Here is an 18767-nt window from a genome sequence, read left to right on the forward strand (position 1 = left end):
TTTGGACGTTTTTAAGCAAAATCGTTTCACCCACTAATGAAGACTACAATAGCGTCCTGAAAAAACTTTGTTTTTAAATTTCATTTATAATTGAAAGCAGGGCGGGGGTCTATAATTTTTGCATATACAGATTATTTGTTTTATTGAAAGTGACTCCAGCAACTGCAGCCTAAGTTGAGAATAATAATTGATACGCATTTCTCAAAAATGCAAGTTAGCGTTCGTTTGTTGGGTCATACACAGATACCTTCCCACGCACACTGCGTTCATGCCAGAGCGCGAACGTGGGGCCTCCAGCTTTTGCTGAGCTTTTTTTGCTCACGGATGGCTCTTTGCCACTTGAGCCACAGCTCCCGTTCTGGCATGGCATTTTGCTGGTTAATTGGCGCTGAAAGCCTGGTGGGTTCGTGTGCCCAGTTGGCTTTGCCCCACAGCCCTCAGATCTCAGCGTTGGAGGGGCGAGGGCCGCGGTTCGCTCACCGCGGTGCTCACCCTCGCTTCCCGCCTCCAGCCCCACAGGTCCCATTCGCTCACTCTTTCTTCGTCAGGCTGCGTGTTCGACTCCACTGCCGGCTGCCACGCTCTCATAAGATGCTCACACACAGATGTGCTCCATATCCCCTGGCCGCCTGTTTCATAACCCAGTTCCTAAGTCCTAGGCTGAGACTCAATTATTTTCTTTCCCCATAATCACAGGTGCTGGGTCGGAGCCCGGTCCTGTTGACCAGGGTCATGGGGCGCACAGAGCCTCTCCCCGGTGAAGGCGACCCCAGAGAGGCTGGTGCGTTCTGCCAGGCTTGTGGGCAGCGTCCCCGAGGGCTGACGCGCGGCCTTCTCCCTGGACACCCGCACCCTGGGCCTGGGCACGGCCTCCCGCCGGCCCTCAGGTGACCAGGTGACCAGGTGGGGCCGCCTCCCCAATGTCTGTCTTAGAGCAACAAGAGCCGCCCTGCAGAGAGAACCTGGCGCAGCGTGGAGGGAGGGGTCTGGTCTTCTCCACTGACAGCTGCCTTTCTTCTGTCTTCAGGGGAGTCCAGGAGGAGCCCGAGCACCACGCCTGCAGCACCAGGCCCTGGAGGGCTGAGCACCGCCGCAGGTGAGGGACACAGGGCCCCCCTCCTCAATTCCCCAGCCACTGTCGCCCTCCACCGCCGCTTCCTGTCCACACCACTCCTCCTTCCCCTACTCCTTCCTGTCCACGCCTCCCTCCCTCCCCCACTCCTTCCTGTCCACCCCTCCATCCCTTCCTGTCAAAACATCCCTACCCCTCTTTCCTGTCCACACCACCCTCTCCCAACCCTTCCTCTCCACTCCTTCCTGTCCACACCACACCTCCCCCCCCAACCCCTTCCGGTCCACACCAAACCTACCTCACCTACTCCTTCCGGTCCACACTTCCCTCCCTCCCTCCTCCACCCCTTCCTGTCCACGTCTCCCTCCCTACCCCTTTCCTGTCCACACGTCCCTCCCCCACTCCTTCCTGTCCACACCTCCATCACCCACCCCTTCCTGTCCATACCACACGTCCCTCCCCCACGCCTCCCTCCCTCACCTACTCCTTCCTGTCCACATCTCCCTCCCTACCCCTTTCCTGTCCACCACTTCCTGTCCACGCCTCACTCCTTCCTGTCCATACCACACCTCCTTCCCCCACTCCTTCCTGTCAAAACCTCCCTACCCCACTCTTTCCTGTCCACGCCTCCCTCCCTTACCCACCCCTTCCTGTCCACACCTCCATCACCCACCCCTTCCTGTCCATACCACACGTCCCTCCCCCACGCCTCCCTCCCTCACCTACTCCTTCCTGTCCACATCTCCCTCCCTACCCCTTTCCTGTCCACCACTTCCTGTCCACGCCTCACTCCTTCCTGTCCATACCACACCTCCCCTCCCCCACCCCTTCCTGTCAAAACCTCCCTACCCCACTCTTTCCTGTCCACGACTCCCTCCTTCCCCTACTCCTTGCTGTCCACACCACACCTCCCTCCCCCACTCCTTCCTGTCCACACCATACCTCCATCCCTGTCTACACCACACCTCCCTCCCCCTCCTCTTCTTGTCCACAACTCCCTCCCCCAACCCTTCCTGTCCACGCCTCCCTCCCTCCCCCACTCCTTCCGGCCCAGAAGAATTCTCACTGTCAGTGGAAGCCGCCGTCTGCTCTCCCAGGGGGCCAGCTGCTTCTTGCCAATTCAAGGAAGAAGCACCTTGCTTGACTTTTGCTCATGGTTCCAGAGGCTTCCATCTGTGCTCACCTCACTGTACAGTGTTAGGCAGACACGTCTTGGTGGAGAGAATGACGAAGGAAGGCTGTTGAAAGATTAAAAATTGACCATTACCATTACTAACTTGCTAACTGCTGATTCTGCTTCTGTAAACTTGCTTACACTAGCATTGACCCTTCCCTTCCCAGAAATGAGTTAAGAAGTTTCAGGGACCAGATGCTGGCCCCAGGACAAGGTCAGGGTCGTAGATAAAGAACGGACAGTACGTGTTCCTCAGTTCCCATTTAGAAATTCCCCAGACAGGACCTTGAGATAACGACCACCTGGCAAGACCACAAGCTAAGCCAAATGTCAACCAATCACAAGTCTGTAACTATGTGAACTCCCCTAACCCTTATTGTCCAAAGTAACCACCCCCTTGAGTCCCCCACACCAATCATTTTACAAAGAGTGTTACAAAATTTCCCGCGTGGCAAAGTGATTGTTGGCGTATATGGTGACCTTTAAATGGACCAATCATGGGATGCGTTAATCTTGTGGTTTTTGCCTTTAAAAGAAGGCTTGTAGCCACTGCTCGGGGCTCCCTGTCTGCTCGGGACAGAGAGTCCGTTTGCGCAAACGCTGAATAAACTCCTCTCGCCTATTGCATCTCCCGGCCTGGAGTCTGAGCTTTCTGGGGCGCCCTCCCGTTGACGAAGAAAGTATCCCAGGAGTCTGGGGTCGTTCAGCTGTGAGCTCATGGTGGCTAGGAGGGAGAGGGATTGTGTGTGGGCATCTCAACGGGGCCCTGAGACCATCCCCATGACCGGAACGGGCTGGGTGGAACGGTCAGCCAGGCTCAGACCCAGTCAGCCTGGACTTCCTGCCACCATGATGTGTGGGAAGTCAGTGGGGCATGGGGCAGGGCGGAGGCTGGAGGGGGAGGAGGGAGGGCGGGGAAGGAGGCTAGGAGGAAGAGGCCGGGGGAGGCCGGGGAGGAGGCAGCTCTGCACACAGCTATGCAGGGAAAGGCACCTTCGGAACCGAGAGCTGGCGTCCGCCACACCTCATTTTTACGAACGCTGACAGGTGACTGTGGCTGCTGTCCTGGGATCCCAGCTCAGCCCGCCCGCTCCTCGGGGACCCGAGATCCCCCCCCCCGCCATGGCTGAGAAGCCTCCTGAGACACAGATCCCCCAGACCCGGCTTTCCTGCCCGTCTCCTGCGTGGTGAAGCCGCGCCTGCCCAGATCCATCCTTTAAACACTACGCACAGCCCTGAAACTGTTACACGCGGCTCGTGCTGGCGGAGGCGTCTCCGGAAGACAAAAGGGGAATGGGAGCAGAAGCCATGACCAAAGCTCAACCAAGAAAGGGGAAGCAGCCGAGCGCACCCCGGAAAACGGGAGATGGCGTGAGGCCGCTGACTGTGATCCCCTCAGCCCAGATCCCGGGCCTCGTCCACCTCCAGGGGCCTCGACCCCCTCCAGGGGCCTCGTCCACCTCCAGGGGCCTCGTCCACCTCCAGGGGCCTCGACCACCTCCAGGGGCCTCGACCACCTCCAGGGGCCTCGACCACCTCCAGTCAGAGCTGCTGCGAGAGGCCGCATGTCACTGACACACGCCGTGAGCACGCGTCCGTGTTTCCTCTCACATATAAGTGTTTTTCTTTGGTGTCCTTGACAGCAGGACGGCACAAATCCTTCCCCACCCCCCAAACCCAAGCACCCAGGGATCCCAGAACCTGGAAAGCACGCACCGCCCCCCACCTCCACCCCCACCTGGCCCTGAAGCCGCGCAGGATTGCAAGCTGCATAAGGCAAGAGCATCGTCCGCTCCTGACGGAGACTGAATGGTGCGCAAAGGCTGCAGGTGCCTCAGCCCGGCTGCTCGGGAGGCTGAGATCTGAGGATCGCGGTTCAAAGCCAGCCCGGGCCGGAGAGTCCATGAGACTCTGACCTGCAATAAACCACTAGAAAACCGGAAGTGGCGCTGTGGCTCAAGAGGTAGAGCCCTGGCCTTGAGCTGAAGAGCTGAGGGACAGCGCCCAGGCTCAGCATTCAAGACCCATGACCGTCAAAAAAAAAAAAGAATTCAACATCTGTAAAGTTTCCTTCCGGTCTGAGTCTGCAGCTTCCTTTAACTGGGGACTCGTTTCCTTCCTACCTGAATGTCCGTCATCTCTAGTTCAATACTCGTCAGCCCTGCGTGGCCACAGGTCTATCCAGCCACTGATATTTATTCACGACACTCAAGTGGTTTCTAGCTCTCTGAGGGCCGGAATGTGCACCACGATTTTCATCCACAGAGAATTAGGAAGGAAGGCCGGGATTCGTGCGGGGTGCGTTCCACGGGCTCCGTGGTGTGTCAGAGTCCGTGTGACTCGTACCTTTCTCCGCAAGTCCAACAACATTAGTTTTCGTGAACATCTGGCTGGCATCTGCCTCACGCACTATTAACCAGGGTATCCCCGGGGAGACGGGTCATGATCCTGTGAGTGGGGTGTGCGTATGCGTCCAGAGGCTGAGCCCCCCTCCTCGGAGCGGCTGACAAAATGCGCCTCCTTCCCCGCCCTGCCCTTCCCGTGTGGGATCTCCACTGCCAGCTGCCAGCCTTCCTGTGAGCTGCCTGCCCCCTCCCCTCCCTGCTCCTCCCTCCTCCCCTCCCCTGCCACAGTCTCCGAGTCCCTCTGTCTCCAAGTGTGTGTGTGTGTGTGTGTGTGTGTGTGTGTGTGTGTGTTCAACCTTATTGTCCCATTTGAAGACCGGGGAAACAGATCCATGAAAATGCAGGTTAGATGCAAGGAAGGCGAATTCAAGCTGACGAAGGCTAATTAAAGCAGGAAGACTGCGTGTCAGACTCGCGCCCAGGCAAGAGGCCAGGCCCTGTCCTCCATAACGGAGCAAAAAGGGAGGGCTTAGCGCCGGGGGGCCGCCTGGCAGGGAGCCCTGGGCTTAAACCCTGGTGTGAGGGATTGGAGTACCCAGATATACAGGTAACGTACAGACACACAAATCGACGTATCAATGAGTACTTATGTGTCTATAGCTACACACACACACACACACACACACACACACACACACACGCAATGCCCCAACCATGAACCAGTGAAATCACTGCCTGCTTCTGACTCCACGAGAAAATACTAGAAGAAAACAGGCAGCCAGGATTTCACCGCCCAGCTCTGCGTCCTTGCTCGCCGTTGGCCGGTGCAGGGGCGGGTTCCCGGGGGGCGGGGGGCGGGGGGGGCCGGCCGGGTCCGCCTGGAGCTCCTGGACAGCCGTAAACTCCCTATTTTATGGGATCCCGCGGGTGAGAGAAACGCGCACCTGCTGGGCTGTCCCTAAGCCACGTTTTCTAAGGTTAAATGTGTACCAGACGGGCAGAGGGGTCCCTGGGAGAGGAATGTGCTCAGACACGCACGCAGCTACCCCCAGCCCCGCCCCGCCCCGCCCCGCCATCTCGGGAGAACCGGGGGAAAGCTGGCGCCGGGTCCTCCTCACCGAGACCAAGCCCACCTGACTCCCGCGCTCTTGTTCACGATGCTCAATAAAGCACGCCGCGCATTTATGGAAAATACGAGACAGATGTACGCAGGGTTTCGGGACTGGGGCCTGGTTAACGGGTGCAGACGACAGCAGCAGTGGTGCTCTGGGTGAGAATCTTTCCAGAACTGACTCCTCATGAAGCCTGCTTCCTCCAGGAAACGCTCCTCAACCCCAGCACGTTGTTTTCTCCTAGATAACTGTCTATTCATAAGTACAACCACAGCCATGAGACATAGCGATCCTGTGTTAACTTCAGAGAGGTGGAGGTTCGACTCATCTGTGTGCGTGAAGGAGGGCGCTACATTTCACAGGAACGCACTACGTGTTGTTCAAAGTCCTCCGTTTGCCCTCAGCACTGAACTCAGGGACTTGGACAGAGTTTCCTGGCACCTCGAGACTGTTGATCGAGTGTGGGATGCTTACCTAGCAAGCGCAGGCGCGTGCACACACAGACACTTCCACGGGAAACTCTGTAAAGGGTTTTCACAGCAACCGGTCACCTTAGAAAGCCAAATGTCTGCACTGAGCAAGCGTGCGGGCGTGGGGAGCCTAACTTGTCCCCTGCAGTTCAATCACTCAGGGATGCCAGTCCTGCACACTGATTTCCCTCCCCTCTCTCATGAGTTAAGCAGAGTGGGCCCAGCCCCGCACTCTGTGGAACCAGAAGAAAAATGCACAGGGGCATCCGCCCCGGAAGCCATTCGCTAGCTTGCTCAAAAGGCTTCTGTAATTTAGGAAGAGAGAGACAGAGAGACAGAGAGTGTGCCACCTGGAAGATCATGTTTCCCAGGAACCAAGGGATGGTGGCGCTGTGGATGGCGGCAGCAGCCGAACCCGAGCCGTCTGTAATGTTAAACACCGCACCTGGCACCTCCCCGGCGACCGTGTGCCCCATGGACGCAGCAGGTCATAAATATCTCTTATTATGACCAAGCCAGGCACCTGTGGGCTCCGAGCCAATGCGTATAAATCTAGGGCTCGTGTTAGCCGGCTGTCCGAAGTATGTGTAAAGAAGCCGGTGTTTCAGGTTAGGAAACACCATGCACTCAGGATGAAGCAGAAATGCTGGTGCGGCTGGCTGTGGTGGTGGTGGTGGGGGCCACAGACAGGTGCTCCTGGCCCAGGCCCATTGCTGTGTGTGTGTGTGCGTGTGTGTGTGTGTGTGTGTGTGCGTGTGTATGTGTGTGTATGGCTCCCCTCCCACTCTCAAATTGGTCCTTGGGCCAAGTCCAAAGATGAATTATACTGTCTCCCTAGTGTTAACACACTCACCCTTCCAAGGCTACAAGAACGTGTGACAGAGAACTGAACAGCTCCCACTGCCAATGGTTGTAAAGTAGCAATTTCAAGACGGCTAGGTTTCCCCGGGAACGCTGCTGCTCTGGAAGCCCCTGTGGTATCGGCAACTGGTGCCAAGCAGATAAGAAAGAGTTTATCAATCAGGAGACGCAGGCTGGCATTCTGGTGTGCGTATGTGTGTGCGGGTCATGTGCCATGACACACATGCATAGCGTACGTAGGTGTGCAATGCGTATGGAGAATGTACAAGTGTGTGCAGGTGTAACTGTGTGGACAGGAGGTTCTGTAGGTAACTGCGTGTGCTGTGTGTGGTGTGCGTGTGTACATGGATGAGGATGTATTTGTGCAGATAGGCGTACACATGCATGAACCATATGTGTCTATAACACACGTAGGTAAACACACACCTGCAGAGCACATGTATAATACAGAGAGAGACATCCATGCATGCTCTGAAAACCCTTGCAGAAGTGGATCTAATCTACAGAATGGGTCAAATCAACCTTCATATTATAAAGATCAGGAATAGCACTATTTGGCAGAGAAATTCTAACTTCTAAGGAAAATGAATTAATACACTGAATTCTAGAAGATGTGATCTTTATCACCTCGTCAATAATTTGAAACAGAATTTACAGAGAAAAAAACGTAATCTCTTTTGGACATCTCATTTTTATGACATTAAGCACTAGTTTCTTCCTGTTAAAAAGTCCTCCTTTTTTTCAACGAAAAGCTCCCTATGTTTGAATTTATAAAGTATCTTAAATTTAACAAAAGTGGCCAACAGTTTCTACACAGTGGAGATAAGATCATCTAGGAATATGAATAGCATAGTATATTGAATTAGACCAATGAGGGGGATGGAGAAAAATATTCAAAGTAATGTTTGTTTTTGAGGATACTTTCACCTCAGCCATTTGTCTCCATACGAATACATCTTGGTTAAAATTTACCTAAGGCTGGGCTGGTGGCTCACGCCTGTCATCCCAGCTACTCAGGAGGCTGAGATCTGAGGATCACAGTTCAAAGCCAGCCTGGGCAGGAAAGGCCATGAGACTCTGATCTCCAGTGAACCACCAGAAAACTGGAAATGGCGCTGTGGCTCAAGTGGTAGAGTGCTCGCCTTGAGCAAAATAACTCAAGGACAGTGCCCAGGCCCTGAGTTCAAGCCCCAGGAACAACACATGTGTGCACACATGCACATGTATGTCATCTGCACAGACACACACATACATACCTAAGAGGTAAGGGGAGAAATAGTACTTCCTTAACTGCTCTCTTGCCCCCGTTAGAAATGCATGTCAATGAGAGCCAGGGACCCGTGGCTCATGCCTGTAAGGCTAGCTACTTGAGAGTTTCAGGTTGTAGGACCACAGTTCTAGGCTGGCCCAGGCATTAAGGTTCTGAGACCTCCTCTCCTCGGGGGGTGGCGGGGATCACCTGGGCCTCGGGCAGGGACAGGAAGGTGAAAATGGAAGGCTCGTGGCATAGCCACGCATCCGTACCTCAAAAATGAACCAGAGAAAAACAAGGCTGGAGACGTGTCTCGAATGGTACTGGACCAGTCTAGAAAACACAAGGCTCCGAGTTCAAACCTCAGTACCCCAACCCTCCCTCCCAAACCCATAAAGCAGCAACAACAATCAAAAAGAGAGAGAGAGAGAAAGAGCACATCACCCCCCAGGTGTCCATTAGAACAACTTGTTTCACAACCACTTGAGACACTTTGTGTTATAACTGGATTTTATAAGCTAGAGATGTTGTTGTTGTTTTTTCAAATTTTTGTTTCTAGGAAATAAAACAAGGCAACATATTAAGATATTCATGCTTAAAAACCGGGAGTATTTTCAAGGATTTACATGTTTATCCTCTAAAAAGGAAACATAACTATTTCATTAGTGAAATTACAAGCACTACCTTACTTGTATCCACTAGTTGTAGCTATATATCTATTTATCTGTTTATTTTTATGTTGGTGCCAGTACTGGGGCTTGAACGCAAGGTCTCTTACTCGACATTTTGATCATAGTTGGCACTCTACCACTTCAGCCGTGCTTCCATTTCTGATTTTTTTTTTGCTGGTACATTGGAAATGGAGTCTCAAACACTTTCTATCTAAGCTGTCTTTGAACCAGGATCTTCAAGATCTCAACCTCCTGAATAGCTGGAATTACCTGGTGTGAGTTATTGATAACCAGCTGTTCAGGCTCCACTTTTTATTTAAAGACTGTGGTCCTGCTTTAACTATCTTGTTCTTGTCACTTTTTGCTTTATTTATGTTCCAACAGTGTCACCTCTTCCCTCATTTTCTCCCAGTTTTTTCCCTCCCAACCCCTCTTCCCTACAAATGGAATAGTTCATTTTCAACCTAGTGTCCAGTGCATTTGCTCATCCTTTGTCTCTCCATTTCTGTGTCCCTCTTACCCTCCCCCAAACAGATCAACTTATATGAGCAAAAGGCACAAAAATCAAAAATAGTGACAAAGGGGGAAAAATAACAAAGAAAGAAATAACAAAAAATAACAAAGAAAAAGCAAAATAATGAAAAACTATGTTTCCATTTCTTGGAGTTCATTTCAATAAACATCATTTTATATGACCAGATGCACATAGCTTTTCAGCCTCTGTGATCCTTGAAGGCCGCACTAAAGCCATCAGCACAACCATGTTCATTGCAGCATTGTTTACCATAACTAAGGTATGAAACCAACCCAGATCCCCCTCAGTGGATGAACCGATCAAGAAATGTGGTATATATATACAATGGAATTCTGTGCCTCCGTCAGGAAGAATATTGCACGGTATGTAAGGAAATGGAAAGACTTGGAAAAATTTCATTAAGCGAAGTAAGCCAGACCCAAAGAAACACAGGCTGCGTGGTTTCCCTCATTTATAATCATTAGAATATGCCTATAAACCTACAAGTAAACACAATGGATGGTAAAAGATGAAAAATTACACTTGGATATGGTAAATAAACAGGACTCTAAATATTCACACAGGGAGACCAAAGGAGGATAATCTTAGGAGAGGATCACTTTTACTTTGTATTCTGTCTTTTGAAGCGTGTTTTGTTCAACCTCATCTGTGAGTCTCCAGTAATGAAAGGAAGAGGCTCTCACAGCAACAATCCCCAGGGGCTCGGACGCAGAAAGCTCCCCAGCCACCAACCGCCTCAGTAAATCCCAGCTTCCACCTCTCCTCCCCAGGGGAGAGGGGCAGGGCTGCTTCTGAATCTCAGCCGAACCCAAACACTGGTGAACTGAGACATTCCGTTTTTGCAGAATGTTAATTTTTGTTACATCACGTATCAATATTACAAAGATCCAGGATCATAATAATATGCGATCGTGAGTCAGTACCCATGTACCTCTCCCCCATCCAACTCCTCCCAGCTCAGAGCATGGGGGCCGGACACAAGGCCCCCTGCAAATGCCTCTAAAACTCCCAGCTTTGAACACAGAACAATCTCCCCCACCCCCCCCCGCCCTGGGCCGCGCTTATTAAGGTTTGCCTCTCTACAGAATTAAGAATACTCCGTGAAGCTTACTGGAAAAGTTACATGAGAGAAAAGTGTCAGTCACGTCTGTGTTTGGCCTGTAGTATACATCCCACAATCAACTGACTTCCACGGCCTAGTCACACACCTCTGTCCAATCAAATTACACGATACGATTTATCACACGGCACTCACAGTGCGTTGCACAGGAGCTGGGTGGACAATTTTCTTTCCATGCATCGTGAGGCTGAAGCAAAGAAGGTTAACGTTTACCCACAAGCTCATGCGCTCCTGAACAGAACTCGCTTTCATTTGTTCCTTTCCGTACGAGGTTTGACATACGCAACTATAGACTTCAAATGTCTGTGTACAGGTCATGCGTTCTTTCCCCAACTTAAAAAAAAAAAAAATCGTAGCCGGGCGCTGGTGGCTCACGCCTGTCATCCCAGCTACTCAGGAGGCTGAGATCTGAGGATCGCGGTTCAAAGCCAGCCCGGGCAGGAAAGACCGTGAGACTCCTATCTCCAATAACCACCAGAAAACTGGAAATGGCGCTGTGGCTCAAGTGGTAGAGTGCTCGCCTTGAGCAAAATAACTGAGGGACAGTGCCCAGGCCCAGAGTTCAAGCCCCACGACCGACAAAAAAAAAAAAAATCGTTACTTTTGGTGTTTCCTGACGGCCTCACAGTTCATTTCTGGTTGTCTAGACCTCACTCTCTGCTCTGGAAAGCCTCCGGCTATTTCCAGAATGTGCCAAGATGACCGGGAGTTCTGGGGGAGGAGTGACTGGCTGCAAACCCGCTCTTGACAGCAGCGGTGAATCCCAGAGGGCTTCAGAGAACAACTTTGTCTTGGAAGGAGCGGCGTTCGGGCTGGGGTTTGATTAAAGGTGGCGTGGGCCGGACAGGCCTTGGAGGGAGCATCTGCCAGCAGCCTCTTGACCTAAACACAAGTAGCCCCCGCGAGGAACGGAGTCGCCCCGTGCCAAAAACGTTCCGCTGGTACCAACAGCACAGTCCACCAGCCGCGTCCAGAAAAATCACGCAACCTCTGACGGGATTTACAAGCAACCATTTTCCAGTGGAGAGCGTACGCGGTCATCTGCTGGGTTTTCGTCCTTTGCCTAGCTTGTAGCCTTGTTTTGATGACCGTTATCTGTAGTTTTATTGAAAGACCTTGGACTTGGCCTAGGCTTCCCTTCCCCCCCCGCCCCGTGTCAGTTCATGCAAAATGCAGAGTATTTTTCCCTTAAAAAAATGAAAAGCTTGACTTCCCATCTGGTGCATGTTTCGTTTCCTCTGGCCGGGCTTGTGTTCACCCCTGTTGGGATACGTCTGCCTCGTCTCTCTCCACGCAGGACACTTGCTTTGTCCTGCTCTGCCTTTCCGGTTTGTTTGAGGAGGAGGAGAAGGTGTGGCGCAGGTGAATCAGCCTCCCCGGAGACAAGGAGGAACTTTCTTATAAGGCTGTATCTCAGAGGAGGAGTTGCTCAAAGGAACCGCGGCCTAAAGCGTCTGATTTCACCTTGCCTGGAGAGGAGAGCTTTATTGGACGCTGTCCTCCTGGTCAATGGAGATACATTGACCAGCTTGTTTACCAACAGCGCATTACAGAAGCTGCTCCCGTGAATAATTGAAACTGTGTCACCCTGAGTCCAGCTGTAAGCATTCAATTAAGGAACAGTAATAAATTCAGAGAAAAGCCTCACTCTGAATATTTAATAATACTTGGCACTTCCATGGCGCTGTTACATTTTTCAGCCGTCAGGGAGCGACACATTTTACCGAGGTAAGCCGGGCTCATTACACCCATTTGTTTCTCCAGATGAAGGAAGCGTGGACCCCTGAAATTAAGGGATTTCCTTAGTAAGTCTCAGTGGAAGGAAATAACAAGACCACTGGCCTCACCAAGTTGATCGCTTTTTGTTTTCAGTCTTGAGACCTCAAAATTACTGTGCGTAAAAGGGAAACTCAAGATGAACATGGGTCATGCAGCATTTCTTTCTGAGATCCGTGTACCCTAACAGTACTATGTGGCTTCTCGTTTAGGGTAGAAAATGACACAAACTTCTTGGTTTTTTGCAGAGGTCAAAAAAAAAATGACAAGTTAACCTCTATCTGAATCACAAGAGGCTGCTGCTTTGACCCTGGTATGAATTCACACGCAGCCGAGTCAAGAATATTCATAACTGCTCTTTAAAGCTCTTATCAGACACACGCAAGTGTCTGAAATCATTATGTCTGGCCCAAACTAACGAAGTAGATGCCAAAAAAAAATATAAGCTGGAGTCAGCTAGGTTTTTAAAGAAAGACTTAGAAATCCAACTGGCTTCAACTACTCGGAAAGATAAACGCTCCAGCCCAGGAACTAAAGGCCCCTGTGATATAGGAAGATCAACAGCATTCGAGTATAGAGGAGTTATCTGCGACGCATTTGCAGTATTTCGTTCTCCTTTTCCTCCTTTGAGAGATGTCAGCAGGCCTAGAACGTGAGCCTTAGACGGTCATTATTCATGGCGTGTCTCTCTTGGGATCGGATCCCTCAGCCCCTGGGAACTTCAGCTCCTGAGCGTTCCTGTCCTGAGCTACCGACGCTGCCTCTGTTGTCCCCGTCAAGAATGTCCCGGAAGGCTCCAAGGAGCACTGGGTCAGTGGAGGTGAGGCTCCCGTCTCCTGAGGGCTGCGGCACGCCGGTACGTGTCCCCGGCTCCTCTGTCCACCCTGCAGTATTCCCAGCCCAGGCCGAGGGCAGCCGAGGCTAAAAACGCTGCCCTCGCCAGAAGGCCAATGGGACACAACCGCTCCGTTTCCTCTATCGGCTGGACTGTGGTCGATGCTCGGCGTTTTCGAGTAGATCTCGGCCTCCGCCGCGAGGTCAGGGGACAGCAAGTGCTTGTGGGTACCCTGCACCTTCGCTCACTCTGTCTGGAAAGGGCGCACAGGGTCCTTCATTTTACCTCATCTTCATTTCCTGTATTGGCATCTTGTATTCTTTCAACTGCCTTATCTTTGGTTGTGTTCCGGACGGTTTAGGGAAACATTGCACCCCACAGTGATCTCACAAGGATCCTTATCTGCTAAGCATTTTCAACAGAGATGGCTGACTCACTTCACTCAATTTCAGGGCTTCTGTGACCTGGAGACGTGAAGAGGCCGTACGAGCAGCCGTAAAAAACAAAGCAACCCCTCCCTCCCCTCCGCACCAATGAGGTATTTCTTCTTCAGATATTAAAGGTCATTGAATAATTTTAGTATTTGATCTAGTTAATGCCGTATACGCGTTATAACATCTTCCTGCAATCGATAACTGGGACTTTGATAGATGGTCGTGTTAAAAGTCTCCAGGTTAAACGCACTTGAAGTAGGAGCTTCTGAATAGCCCGTTTGTTCTTCTATCTGCCCCTTACATGTCCCATCAGCCGGATGGTCGATGGGACCATGGCTACTCCAGGCCTCAAAGTCCTCCAGGAAATGCTCTGAACCTCTCTATACAGGGATCGCGCTGAGTCCCTGCACCTACAGTGCTTAAAAAGCAGACGGGGGGTGGGGGGGTGAACCGTGGGGAAAACGCGGCCTTCAATCTCCAAATCATTCATGTGTCCCCGGAGCCGAGAGGTCGCCCGGGCCCTGGAAATGTCAGCAAAGCCGGCCCTTGCCAAGCAGAGATCGGGGCGCCAGACATAGGTCTCAGGAAGCAGTAACCAAGCAAGATTCTGACAGAAAGACGCTGCTCACCGTCTACCTGAAGGGGAGGAGCGACCGTCCCCGCCTCGGGGAGGGGAAGAGGGGAACGTACCGCACGCGAGTGTGGACTCACGCCGAGCAGAACGAGGCCGGGAGATGGCCAGCGGCTAGCCCTGCCAGCGGCGCCCGGCCGTGCGGGTGAGAGCGCACCGGACGCTCAGGTCAGGATCCTGCGATGAGCCCTCTGACAATCCAGACACAAGATGGCCAGTCTTACTTTCTTTTCTACTTCTCCGTGGCTCTTTTCTTAAATCTCATTTCCACCATCCGCCTTTTGCCAACACTCCAGTGAAGCCATGCAAACTATTTAAGACAGGTGGCCAGAAGAACGGTAGGAAACCTTTCCCTAGCTCCTTTCTAAAGAGGATTTCGACCCTCTGGAGAGGTGAGCCCCGGACACTCCCTCCATGGAACAGATACAAGCTCCCACCAGGCCTTCCACGCGCTCTCTGTCTCCAGTCTCGTCTCTGCCCATCGCCTTCATGCTCAGCTAGAAGCAGACGAGTTTTGCCATATTCATGCAGAATGGGGTAGCTCGTTCCTCCCGGAAATATTCGTTAAGAAACCACTGAATGAATCCGTACAGATCTAAAGTGCTGTTTATACCTCCCACTGCCTGAATATTAAAAGGTAATAAAAACTTAAGCAGGTCCGCCATTGTTATGCTCACTGACCACCTCCCTCCCCCCGCCTCCGCTTCTAATTTCAGTTGGAGATTTTCAAAAATAACTAGAAAAAAACAGCGGATCCCTTCGAGGAGACAGATGGTGCGGCTGATGACAAAATCCAGTTGACATTTTTTCCCCCGCACGAGAGACGGGGAGCTTGATTAATAGTCGGTCAGCCGGTGAGACAAAATGAAAAGTGATTTTTGGCCAACACGTGTCCTAAATGACTATAAATACCTTTCAACTGCTGGATGGGAATGTTTCTTGTGGGATTGCCGTTTGCACACGGCCTGCTTGAACCAGCTCAAGCCAGCACGAAGCCGCGCCCTGACAGAAGCCATTTATAAACTGAGCTGAGACCCCGGCGCCTGTCAGGTAAGAAAGAGAACACAAATAAACATTTTCCCGCAGGAGAGAGAGGATCAGAGGTGGTCCCGGGTGGGGATGATGCCGGGAAGAACAGAATGTCCAACCTGGGGGGGGGACCCTGACTTCCAGCCAGTGCGGGGAAGGGGAGGGGGCCCCCAGAATGAAGGGGTCCCGTGGAAACCACACGGCCCTCCACACAGTGCTCCAGGGCTCTGCGTGCTGGTCTCTTGCGGGCGCCCACTTGAGCCTGCTCGGTCTCACGCACCCCCAGGGCTCACAAACGAACACCGGCAGGGCTGGAGTTATTCTAGTTATCCACGTGTGGCGGCCACGACGCTGAACCCCGAGCCATACGTGCCCAGAGAAACTGTCCCCCTCCAAGGAAACACGGGCATGGCGTGCACAATGCGCCACTTCCCGGGACACAGCCCCCTCCGGGCACGCCGCGGTGCGCGGTGTCTCTGATGCACAACCTGGAGGCGGCAGCTCCCGAGACGCCACAGGGAGGCCTAGGATCCCGGCCCAGTGCGGGGCTGAGAGTTAGCAAGCCCCCCTCTGAACCAACAGCCTGGGCCCTGGGTGTGAAGGCCAGTCCTGGGGGAAGCACAGGAGGTCTGGGGCCAGGGTGGGGAATGCGGGCTAAAAAAACCCACCGAAGCAAGAACAATCACAAGTGGTGGAGCACCTGACTAGAAAAGAAATAGTGTCTCTTAAAAAAAAAAAGTGTCACCCAAATTATTTTTTTTCAATGGTTTTCTGTCTATAAAATGAGTCTCCTCAAACCCACACACGTGCTCGGGTTGACCCTTGGCTGCCGACGCGTTAATAGGTACATTAGATTAATTTAAGCAAATTGTTTCAATTGCATCAAAACGGATGAACGTATAACTGCACAAAGGGAAAGTCAGGGCAAAGCAAGCACTGGAAAACAGGGGCACGGAATCGGTGGGGTTACTGCACGGGAGATCCTTGCGCCTTTCACAATCCTGGGAGTTTTTTGCTGCAGGTATTGGGAAAATTCAGATGTACTATTGCTATGAGGCTTGTGGAGCTCATCTCTAACCTCAGACCCTGGTGTGTATGATTCCAGTGTAAACAGTGGACTCAGGTTTTCAGAGAAATAGCTGATGGGTTGCTAAATTTCCTTAATTATGGTCTCAGGAGGAAATGTCAGCCGGGAGCCAGTAGCTCACGCCTGTCATCCCAGCTACTCAGGAGGCTGAGATCTGAAGATCGCGGTTCAAAGCCAGCCTGGGCAGGAAAGGCCGTGAGACTCTTTCCCCCTCCCCTCATCCCTCCCAATCTGTCTTTTTCCTAAAGCTGACCCAAAGACTTGGTGTGTGTCCTTTGTCAAAATACGTATAAAAATACATAGACCTTTCCCATAGGGTTATGTTAATGTAATTTTAAATACTAGTAAAATTTTGATTTTGTAGAAAATTTAAAATGTGATCTATTTTGACCAAATTAAAATTAAATTACCTGTTTAGTAAGTAGAACTATATTGATTTTTTTTCCATTTCCATGTTAGCAGTCATAAAATAAGAGGGTTTTCAAATGTGGAATCAGCTTTAGGAAGAAGAAGATCATAAATATATCTAAAATATTAGTCATTTACATCAAATACATATGTTCTGTCAAATATATGTTAGCGGCTTTAATTTATTGAATTGTGTTTAAGTTATGGCATTTATTACGGTGATCTTCCCATACTTTCTGACTACATGGGTACTTTCTCATTTTTAAGAGCTGGGGCAAAGCATGCCCTGAAATCAATTAAGGTTTTAAGAATAAATCATCAAAATCATTTTAAAATGCAGCCAATTGCACCCATGTAAAAGCATGCTGAAGTCAAAAGCAAGGCACTTTACAGTCACGGCCGGCCGGTGACCAGACGCATTTATTTCCTCCTTGCTGTGTATCCTGAAGAACACTGAAACATTAGCGACGGTGCTCCCGATAACAGGCCCAGGAAATGAGATCCGAAGAGAACCAGCCGCGTTTACCAGGATGCACAGAGCGCCTCCTAATTCATTTTAGTGGAATCCTGATTCACCATGGTCAGGGTGTCATCCCTGGTGAGCCAGGGGATGGGGTCAAAGCTCAGAGGAGAGAGGGAAGGGGAAATAGGAGAGAGAGAGGGGGAAGGGGGAGAGCAAGGTGGAGGGGGAGAGAGAGAGAGGGAGAAAAATGACAGGACAAAAGGAGAGGAGTGGTAGAGAAGGGGTAGAGGAATGAAAGGGAAAGACAGGGAGAGAGAGAGAGAAGATGAGAGGAGGAAAGGAGAGAAAATGAGAGCTAGGGTCTAGAGGAGGAAAGGAGAAGACAGGAGGGAGGGAAAATGTGAGAGCGGGCGGCTGTGCTGCGTGGAGGTGAGGGACGGAGGAGAGAAGCTCAGAATTTCCGGTACGTGCTTCCGGAGCTCAGAGGGAACATTTGCGTGGCTCCATCCTTTGTGTTTGTGGGGACAAAAGCAACACCAGGTCCATCAGGCTTACACGAGTCGTGGATCTGTCGGGGGTAAGAGACCGAATCCCTTCTGCACTCCTTACAGCGGAAGACAGAGATCAGAAGTCACACATTTGATTCTGTAGTTGTAAAATTTCTGAGACGTAACACGTAAACCGCGACGCCTCTCTCGGTGTCCACATGTGACTTGGTGAACTCTGATCTGCGCTACTGTCCTTTCTGTTCGCTGGTTCTTAGTGAACCATTGTCAATAGTTGAAGGGTCCCCTTCATTTACAATGATTCTTGTTAGAAGGATTTATTGAGACTGGAAAAGGAAAGGGAAAGGAATAAAAGTACTAGGAAGGGCGAGCACAAAGTATATCATTTGCATGTTTGGAAGTGCCACAATACAACTTATTTCATTCAATAATGTGCGCTAGCTGGGCGCTGGTGGCTCACGCCTGTCATCCTAGCTGCTCAGGAGGCTGAGATCTGAGGATCGTGGTTCAAAGACAGCCCAGGCAGGAAAGTCCCTGAGACTCTGATCTCCAATAAACCACCAGAAAACTGGAAGTGGCGCTGTGGCTCAAGTGGTAGAGCGCCTGCCTTGAACTGAAGAGCTGAGGGACAGCGCCCAGGCCCAGAGTTCAAGACCCACAACTGAATAATAATAATAATAATATACTCTAATGAAATTATCCTTTTTAGTGTATTCTGCAAAGTACAATACCAAGAGATAGTTACAGCTAAATAAGCATCTAATAAATATTTAAATTATTTAATGACTCCTTGGGAACAGCACAGAGTAGTTTAAGTACAACAATGAGGCACAAAAGAAGAAACAATACATTTAGGCAAAAATAAAATGTATCTCAATGTTTTAGGGCTTATATTTAATGGAAAGGTAGTCTTTCAAAACTTCTCTTCTATAATCAAGAACTCTAATAGTAACAGATGCTGGAGGGGATGTGGACAGAAGGGAACC

The 18767-nt window shown here is 51.1% G+C and overlaps 1 long non-coding RNA gene across 1 annotated transcript in view; it reads right to left on the reverse strand.

Moving 5' to 3' along the window:
- Positions 1-973: 973 nt before the first annotated feature.
- The window catches only part of LOC105985496, a 92268-nt gene continuing 74474 nt past the window's right edge, over positions 974-18767 (reverse strand). The window contains exons 2-3 of the long non-coding RNA XR_001175059.1: positions 2139-2310; positions 974-1080 (exon numbers count right to left, since the gene is read on the reverse strand). This is a non-coding gene — a long non-coding RNA (uncharacterized LOC105985496). The remainder of the gene's footprint in view (positions 1081-2138; positions 2311-18767) is intronic.

This window comes from Dipodomys ordii, unplaced genomic scaffold (genome assembly GCF_000151885.1).
Source record: "Dipodomys ordii isolate 6190 unplaced genomic scaffold, Dord_2.0 Scaffold29, whole genome shotgun sequence".
Taxonomy (NCBI): domain Eukaryota; kingdom Metazoa; phylum Chordata; class Mammalia; order Rodentia; family Heteromyidae; genus Dipodomys; species Dipodomys ordii.